Source organism: Triticum aestivum, chromosome 4A (assembly GCF_018294505.1).
Source record: "Triticum aestivum cultivar Chinese Spring chromosome 4A, IWGSC CS RefSeq v2.1, whole genome shotgun sequence".
In the NCBI taxonomy this organism is placed as follows: Eukaryota; Viridiplantae; Streptophyta; class Magnoliopsida; order Poales; family Poaceae; genus Triticum; species Triticum aestivum.
In genome coordinates this window covers 705,547,877-705,558,127 of record NC_057803.1, presented here as the reverse complement: position 1 = coordinate 705,558,127, position 10,251 = coordinate 705,547,877, and positions in this window count along the sequence as shown.

The window sequence follows — 10,251 nt, the reverse complement described above, 5'->3', positions numbered from 1 at the left end:
TTATTCATGCTATAATTGTATTATCCGGAAATCATAATACACGCGTGAATACATAGACCACAATACGTCCCTAGTAAGCCTCTAGTTGACTAGCTCGTTGGTCAACAGATAGTCATGGTTTCCTGACTATGGACATTAGATGTCATAGACAACGGGATCACGTCATTAGGAGAATGACGTGATGGACAAGACCCAATCCTAAGCATAACACAAGATGTCAAGTAGTTCGTTTTGCTAGAGCTTTTTCAATGTCAAGTATCTCTTCCTTAGACCATGAGATCGTGTAACTCCCGGATACCGTAAGAGTGCTTTGGGTGTACCAAACGTCACAACGTAACTGGGTGACTATAAAGGTGCACTACAGGTATCTCTGAAAGTGTCTGTTGGGTTGACACGGATCGAGACTGGGATTTGTCACTCCGTATGACGGAGAGGTATCTCTGGGCCCACTCGGTAATGCATCATCATAATGAGCTCAAAGTGACCAAGTGTCTGGTCACGGGATCATGCATTACGGCACGAGTAAAGTGACTTGCCGGTAACGAGACTGAACGAGGTATTGGGATACCGACGATCGAGTCTCGGGCAAGTAACATACCGTCTGACAAAGGGAATAGTATACGGGGTTGCATGAACCCTCGACATCGTGGTTCATCCGATGAGATCATCGAGGAGTATGTGGGAACCAACATGGATATCCAGATCCCGATGTTGGTTATTGACCGGAGAGCCGTCTCGGTCATGTCTGCATGTCTCCCGAACCCGTAGGGTCTACACACTTAAGGTTCGGTGATGCTAAGGTTCTATGAATATGAGTATGCAGCAAACCGAATGTTGTTCGGAGACCCAGATGAGATCCCGGATGTCACGAGGAGTTTCGGAATGGTCCGGAGGTAAAGAATTATATATAGGAAGTGATGTTTCGGCCATCGGGAAAATTTCGGGGTCACCCGGTATTGTACCGGGACCACCGGAAGGGTCCCGGGGGTCCACCGGGTGGGGCCACCCATCCCGGAGGTCCCCAAGGGCCGAAGTGGGGAGGGGAACCAGCCCATAGTGGGCTGGTGCGCCCCCCTTGGCCCACCCCCTGCGCCTAGGGTTGAAACCCTAGGGTGGGGGGGGGGGCGCCCCACTTGGCTTGGGGGGTACTCCACCCCCCTTGGCCGCCGCCCCCTTGGGAGATTGGATCTCCCAGGGCCGGCGCCCCCCCTGGGGGCCTATATAAAGAGAGGGGGGAGGGTGCAGCCGCACCCTAAAGTTCTGGCGCCTCCCTCCCCCTGCTACACCTCTTCCTCCTCCGTCACGTGCTTGGCGAAGCCCTGCCAGAGTGCTGCTGTTCCACCACCACCACGCCGTTGTGCTGCTGCTGGAGCTCTCATCATCAACCTCTCCTTCCCCTTGCTGGATCAAGACGGAGGAGACGTCACGCTGACCGTACGTGTGTTGAACGTGGAGGTGCCGTCCGTTCGGTGCTAGGATCTCCGGTGATAGGATCACGACGAGAACGACTACTTCAACCCCGTTCTTTTGAATGCTTCCGCGCGATCTACAAAGTGGTATGTAGATGCAATCTCTCTGCCATGACTCGTTGCTTAGATGAACTCATAGATGGATCTTGGTGAAACCATAGGAAAAATTTTCATTTTCTGCAACGTTCGCCAACAGTGGCATCATGAGCTAGGTCTATGCGTAGTTCTCTATTGCACGAGTAGAACACAATTTTGTTGTGGGCGTAGATCTTGTCAACTTGCTTGCCGCTACTAGTCTTATCTTGCTTCAGCGGTATTGTGGGATGAAGCGGCCTGGACCAACCTTACACGTACGCTTACGTGAGACCGGTTCCACCGACTGACATGCACTAGTTGCATAAGGTGGCTGGCGGGTGTTTGTCTCTCCCACTTTAGTTGGAGCGGATTCGACGAAAAGGGTCCTTATGAAGGGTAAATAGAAGTTGACAAGATCACGTTGTGGTTATTCGTAGGTAAGAAAACGTTCTTGCTAGAACCCAATTGCAGCCACGTAAAAGATGCAACAACAATTAGAGGACGTGTAACTTGTTTTTGCAGCAATTGTCATGTGATGTGATATGGCCAGAAGTTGTGATGAATGATGAATGACATATTGTGATGTATGAGATCATGTTCCTGTAATAGGAATCACGACTTGCATGTCGATGAGTATGACAACCGGCAGGAGCCATAGGAGTTGTCTTTATTTTTTGTATGACCTGTGAGTCATTGAAGAACGCTATGTAAATTACTTTACTTTATTGCTAAACGCGTTAGCCATAGAAGTAGAAGTAGTCGTTGGCATGACAACTTCATGAAGACACAATGATGGAGATCATGGTGTCATGCCGGTGACGAAGATGATCATGGAGCCCCGAAGATGGAGATCGAAGGAGCTGTATGATATTGGCCATATCATGTCACTACTATATAATTGCATGTGATGTTTATTATGTTTTATGCATCTTGTTTACTTAGAACGGCGGTAGTAAATAAGATGATCCCTTATAATAATTTCAAGAAAGTGTTCCCCCTAACTGTGCACCGTTGCTAAAGTTCGTCATTTCGAAGCACCACGTGATGATCGGGTGTGATAGATCCTTACGTTCACATACAACGGGTGTAAGACAGATTTACACACGCAGAAACACTTAGGGTTAACTTGACGAGCCTAGCATGTACAGACATGGCCTCGGAACACAAGAGACCGAAAGGTCAAACATGAGTCGTATGGAAGATACGATCAACATGGAGATGTTCACCGATGATGACTAGTCCGTCTCACGTGATGATCGGACACGGCCTAGTCGACTCGGATCGTGTAACACTTAGATGACTAGAGGGATGTCTAATCTGAGTGGGAGTTCATTAAATAATTTGATTAGATGAACTTAATTATCATGGACTTAGTCTAAAACTTTTGCAAAATATGTCTTGTAGATCAAATGGCCAACGCTCATGTCAACATGAACTTCAACGCGTTCCTAGAGAAAACCAAGCTGAAAGATGATGGCAGCAACTATTCGGACTGGGTCCGGAACCTGAGGATCATCCTCAGAGCAGCCAAGGAAGATTATGTCCTAGATGCACCGCTAGGTGAAGCACCCATCCCAGAGAACCAAGACGTTATGAACACTTGGCAATCACGTGCTGATGATTACTCCCTCGTTCAGTGCAGCATGCTTTACAGCTTAGAACCGGGGCTCCAAAAGCCTTTTGAGAAGCACGGAGCATATGAGATGTTCGAGGAGCTGAAAATGGTTTTCCAAGCTCATGCCCGGGTCGAGAGGTATGAAGTCTCCGACAAGTTCTATAGTTGTAAGATGGAGGAAAACAGTTCTGTCAGTGAGCACATACTCAAAATGTCTGGGTTGCACAACCGCCTGTCCCAGTTGGAGATCAACCTCCCGGACGAGGTGGTCATTGACAGAATCCTTCAGTCGCTCCCACCAAGCTACAAGAGCTTTGTGCTGAACTACAATATGCAGGGGATGGTGAAGACCATTCCTGAAGTACACTCAATGCTGAAGTCAGCAGAGGTTGAAATCAAGAAAGAACATCAAGTGTTGATGGTCAATAAGACCACTAAGTTCAAGAAGGGCAAGGGTAAGAAGAACTTCAAGAAGGACGGCAAAGATGTTGCCGCGCCCGGTAAGCCAGCTGCCGGGAAGATCTCGTTTGATACGAGATGGCTACTCATTTAAATACGAGAATAATGATTGTTCTATTTATATGAGAGATATGTTTTATGGTCATGCCCCGATGGTCAATGGTTTATTCTTAATGAATCTCGAACGTAATGTTACACATATTCATAGTGTGAATACCAAAAGATGTAAAGTTGATAACGATAGTCCCACATACTTGGCACTGCCGCCTAGGTCACATAGGTGTCAAGCGCATGAAGAAGCTCCATACTGATGGACTTTTAGAGTCTCTCGATTATGAATCATTTGACACGTGCGAACCATGCCTCATGGGTAAAATGACTAAGACTCCGTTCTCCGGAACAATGGAGCGAGCAACCAACTTATTGGAAATCATACATACCGATGTGTGCGGTCCAATGAGCGTTGAGTCTCATGGAGGATATCGTTATGTTCTCACTCTCACTGATGACTTGAGTAGATATGGGTATGTCTACTTGATGAAACACAAGTCTGAGACCGTTGAAAAGTTCAAGGAATTTCAGAATGAAGTAGAGAATCAACGTGACTGAAAGATAAAGTTCTTACGATCGGATCGTGGAGGAGAATATTTAAGTCATGAATTTCATACACACTTAAGAAAATGTGGAATCGTTTCACAACTCACGCCGCCTGGAACACCTCAGCGTTACGGTGTGTCCGAACGTCGTCATCGCACTCTATTGGATATGGTGCGATCTATGATGTCTCTTACCGATTTACCGCTATCATTTTGGGGATACGCTCTAGAGACAGCTACATTCACTTTAAATAGGGCACCATCTAAATCCGTTGAGACGACACCGTATGAATTATGGTTTGGGAAGAAACCTAAGCTGTCGTTTCTAAAAGTTTGGGGATGCGATGCTTATGTCAAGAAACTTCAACCTGAAAAGATCAAACCCAAGTCGGAAAAATGCGTCTTCATAGGATACCCTAAGGAAACCATTGGGTATACCTTCTACTTAAGATCCGAGGGCAAGATCTTCGTTGCCAAGAACGGATCCTTTCTGGAAAAAGAGTTTCTCTCGAAAGGAGTAAGTGGGAGGAAAGTAGAACTCGATGAAGTACTACCTCTTGAACCGGAAAGTAGTGCAGCTCAGGAAAACGTTCCTGTGGTACCTACACCGAATGGAGAGGAAAATAATGATGATGATCAAGGTACTTCTGGTCAAGTTGCTACTGAACTTCGTAGGTCCACAAGGACACGTTCCACACCAGAGTGGTATGGCAACCCTGTCCTGGAAATCATGTTGCTAGACAACGGTGAACCTTCGGACTATGAAGAAGTGGTGGCGGGCCCAGATTCCAACAAATGGCTAGAAGCCATGAAATCCGAGATAGAATCCATGTATGAAAACAAAGTATGGACTTTGACTGACTTACCTGATGATCGGTGAGCGATAGAAAACAAATGGATCTTTAAGAAGAAGACGGACGCGGATGGTAATGTCACCATCTATAAAGATCGACTTGTCGCTAAGGGTTATCGGCAAGTTCAAGGGATTGACTACGATAGGACTTTCTCTCCCGTAGCGAAGCTTAAGTCCGTCCGAATCATGTTAGCAATTGCCTCATACTATGATTATGAGATATGGCAGATGGACGTCAAAACGGCATTCCTTAACGGGCATCTTAAGGAAGAACTGTATATGATGCAGCCGGAGGGTTTTGTCGATCCTAAGAATGCTAACAAAGTATGCAAGCTCCAGCGATCCATTTATGGGCTGGTGCAAGCATCTCGGAGTTGGAACATTCGCTTTGATGAGATGATCAAAGCGTTTGGGTTTATGCAGACTTATTGAGAAGCCTGCGTTTACAAGAAAGTGAGTGGGAGCTCTGTAGCATTTCTCATATTATATGTAGATGACACACTTTTGATGGGAAATGATATAGAATTCTTGGACAGCATTAAGGCCTACTTGAATAAGTGTTTTTCAATGAAGGAACTTGGAGAAGCTGCTTGTATATTAGGCATCAAGATCTATAGGGATAGATCAAGACGCCTCATAGGTATTTCACAAAGCACATACCTTGATAAGATTTTGAGAAAGTTCAAAATGGATCAGTCCAAGAAAGGGTTCTTGCCTGTACTGCAAGGTGTGAGATTGAGCTCGGCTCAATGCCCGACCACGGCAAAAGATAAAGAAGAGATGAGCGTCATCCCCTATGCCTCAGCCATAGGATCTATTATGTATGCCATGTTGTGTACCAGACCTGATGTAAACCTTGCCGTGAGTTTGGTAGGAAGGTACCAAAGTAATCCCGACAAGGAACACTGTACAGCGGTCAAGAATATCCGGAAGTACCTGAAAAGGACAAAGGACATGTTTCTCGTTTATGGAGGTGACGAAGAGCTCGTCGTAAAGGGTTACGTCGACGCTAGCTTCGACACAGATCTGGATGACTCTAAGTCACAAACCGGATACGTGTATATGTTGAATGGTGGAGCAGTAAGCTGGTGCAGCTACAAGCAGAGCGTCGTGGCGGGATCTACATGTGAAGCGGAGTACATGGCAGCCTCGGAGGCAGCGCATGAAGCAATATGGGTGAAGGAGTTCATCACTGACCTAGGAGTCATACCCAATGCGTCGGGGCCGATCAAACTCTTCTGTGACAACACTGGAGCTATTTCCCTTGCCAAGGAGCCCAGGTTTCACAAGAAGACCAGGCACATCAAGCGTCGCTTCAACTCCATCCGTGAAAATGTTCAAGATGGAGACATAGAAATTTGCAAAGTGCATACGGATCTGAATGTCGCAGATCCATTGACTAAACCTCTTCCGCGAGCAAAACATGATCAGCACCAGAACTCTATGGGTGTTCGATTCATCACAATGTAACTAGATTATTGACTCTAGTGCAAGTGGGAGACTGTTGGAAATATGCCCTAGAGGCAATAATAAAAGGATTATTATTATATTTCCTTGTTCATGATAATTGTCTTTTATTCATGCTATAATTGTATTACCCGGAAATCGTAATACACGTGTGAATACATAGACCACAATACGTCCCTAGTAAGCCTCTAGTTGACTAGCTCGTTGGTCAACAGATAGCCATGGTTTCCTGACTATGGACATTAGATGTCATTGACAACGGGATCACGTCATTAGGAGAATGACGTGATGGACAAGACCCAATCCTAAGCATAGCACAAGATCGTGTAGTTCGTTTTGCTAGAGCTTTTACAATGTCAAGTATCTCTTCCTTAGACCATGAGATCGTGTAACTCCCGGATACCGTAAGAGTGCTTTGGGTGTACCAAACGTCACAACGTAACTGGGTGACTATAAAGGTGCACTACAGGTATCTCCGAAAGTGTCTGTTGGGTTGACACGGATCGAGACTGGGATTTGTCACTCCGTATGACGGAGAGGTATCTCTGGGCCCACTCGGTAATGCATCATCATAATGAGCTCAAAGTGACCAAGTGTCTGGTCATGGGATCATGCATTACGGCACGAGTAAAGTGACTTGCCGGTAACGAGACTGAACGAGGTATTGGGATACCGACGATCGAGTCTCGGGCAAGTAACATACCGTCTGACAAAGGGAATAGTATATGGGGTTGCATGAACCCTCGACATCGTGGTTCATCCGATGAGATCATCGAGGAGTATGTGGGAACCAACATGGATATCCAGATCCCGATGTTGGTTATTGACCGGAGAGCCGTCTCAGTCATGTCTGCATGTCTCCCGAACCCGTAGGGTCTACACACTTAAGGTTCGGTGACGCTAAGGTTGTATGAATATGAGTATGCAGCAAACCGAATGTTGTTCGGAGTCCTGGATGAGATCCCGGACGTCTCGAGGAGTTTAGGAATGGTCCGGAGGTAAAGAATTATATATAGGAAGTGATGTTTCGGCCATCGGGAAAATTTCGGGGTCACCCGGTATTGTACCGGGACCACCGGAAGGGTCCCGGGGGTCCACAGGGTGGGGCCACCCATCCCGGAGAGCCCCAAGGGCCGAAGTGGGGAGGGGAACCAGCCCATAGTGGGCTGGTGCACCCCCTTGGCCCACCCCCTGCGCCTAGGGTTGAAACCCTATGGTGGGGGGGGGGCGCCCCACTTGGCTTGGGGGGTACTCCACCCCCCTTGGCCGCCGCCCCCTTGGGAGATTGGATCTCCCAGGGCCGGCGCCCCCTCCTGGGGGCCTATATAAAGGGAGGGGGGAGGGGGAAGCTGCACCCTGAGGTTCTGGCGCCTCCCTCCCCCTGCTACACCTCTTCCTCCTCCGTCACGTGCTTGGCGAAGCCCTGCCGGAGTGCTGCGGTTCCACCACCACCACGTCGTTGTGCTGCTGGTGGAGCTCTCATCATCAACCTCTCCTTCCCCTTACTGGATCAAGACGGAGGAGACGTCACGCTGACCGTACGTGTGTTGAACACGGAGGTGCCGTCCGTTCGGCGCTAGGATCTCCGGTGATAGGATCACGACGAGAACGACTACTTCAACCCCGTTCTTTTGAACGCTTCCGCGCGATCTACAAAGTGGTATGTAGATGCAATCTCTCTCCCATGACTCGTTGCTTAGATGAACTCATAGATGGATCTTGGTGAAACCGTAGGAAAATTTTTAATTTTCTGCAACGTTCCCCAACATCCCCAGCGCCGCGTCGCGACGACGACGGCTCTCCCCTGCCGGACTCCGTGTCCAGCGAGGCACCAGTGTCCTCTTCAGCCTCCGCGTTGCCGTAGACACCTGTTTCCTCCGAGCTGCCCTCCGGGTCGTGAAGAAGCAAGCCGTAGTCGTCGCCATCCAGGACCCCGCCGTCTCCCGTCCGCTCCGGATGGAACTCATCGTGGAAGGCAAACTCGGTGATGTAGCTGGCCCGGGAGGCGATCCGGCCGGCTTGCTCCTGCAGCAACTGCTCCGAACCAGCACGCTGGCCCATCAGCACGTCCAATTGAAGATCCAGATGCCAAGACAACGCGATCTGGAGCACCATCTCAGCACCGGCCCGGGCGGCAGAAACACGAGAGTCGCTAAGGCGGTCCGGGCCCATCTCCAACCAGCGCGCCAGGCACGAGAAGGTGCGCGGATGGACGGAATCCAGCCACAGGGCCGTCGTCATCGCAGTGCCGGCCCGGGACAGCCGCTCCATCTGCGTCCCCAAGACCCACAGGCGGGCCTCAGTAGCAGCAATGATCTCCGGGAAGGTCCAGGCCGTCAGCGGATCCGTCCCGGACCCAGCAACGCCGGTCGGGTCGCGCTGATAGTGGACGGCTTCCTCCGCCAGCCGCTGCGTCTCCGGGAAGGCCACTGTCGCAAAATAAGAAGCAAGTTAGAAGAACAACAAGGAAGGAAGGGCTGGGTCCCGACCCAGCAAACTACGAGAAGCAGCATTTACTGGAGAAGGACTCTTCCAGGTGCTGCGCCTCGAGCAAGGTACCACGCTGCTTCCGCTCCAAGACGCGGTTGTGCTCCCCGAGCGCCTTCTCCAGGCCGTCCCCCTTAGCAAGGGCCGCCTTCATCTCGACGTCCTTGTCTTCGGCCGCCTTCTCGGCCACCTCACGGTGGCGAGCCTCCTCCTGGCGAGCCCCCTAAGCCGCGGTGGCCTGCTCCCGCAGATGATCCACCTCGGCCTGGAGCCGGCCCTTGTCGTCGGCCAGCCGGCCACGCTGCTGGTCCGCCTCGACCAGGGCCTGCTGCGTCTCCACCATCTTGGCGGCCTCCGCCTTAAGAAGCTCCACCTTGGCCTCGAGGCAGCTCTTGTGACCCACCAGCTGCTCGTGCAGCCGGTTGGCCTCGTCAAGAGACCGTCAGGCCGCGGCCGCCTCCGGCCTCGCCTGCGCCGCCTCGACGCCAAGACGGCCAGTATCAGGAACAAGCCGATCATAATGATGACCAGCCCGGAGCAACCGGTTCCACCAAGACTGCACCCCGGCTGCAGGATAGAAGAATTCAGAAGAACGGAAAAAGACAAGATTTAAGATTTGGCCCAACTACTAAATAGTTGGGCCCAAACCTCGGAGGCTACACCCAGTGGGTGCGCTAGCGCGACCCCACTAGAAAAAAGCACAAAAGTACCTGCGGCGACGGCGAAGCTCCTCCTCCTTGGCAGCGAGTTGCTCCTTGAGCTCCCGATGCTTGCCCAGGAGCCGGTTGAAGGCGGCAACCCGGAAGGCGCCAAGATGCTGAAAGCATACCAAAGTTAGAACAAGGCCGACGCTCCTAAGATTCGACCCAACTACTACAAAGTTGGCCCTAACCTCGGGGGCTACACCCAATGGGTTCGCTAGCGTTCCCCCACAAAGAAGAAATCGTAAGAAAATAGAAGAAAAAAGGAACTTACCAAGATGGTGCGCTCCAGGTCGCGCGTTCGCTCCACCTCGGCCTGGGCGAAGGCCTCAAGCCGCTCCGTCTGGCCTCGCAGACGGCGGCTGACGGCGTCCAGCGCCACCTCGTCCTGGGTCTGAGGCCCGAAGACGGCCGCGCCCCCGCTTCACGCGGGCCGCGGCACGGCAGCTCGGCACCCTCCCGGACGGAGCACCAAGGCATGTCCCCTGCTGGCCGCTTGCGATGCGGCCAACACCTCCTCCGATGCTCC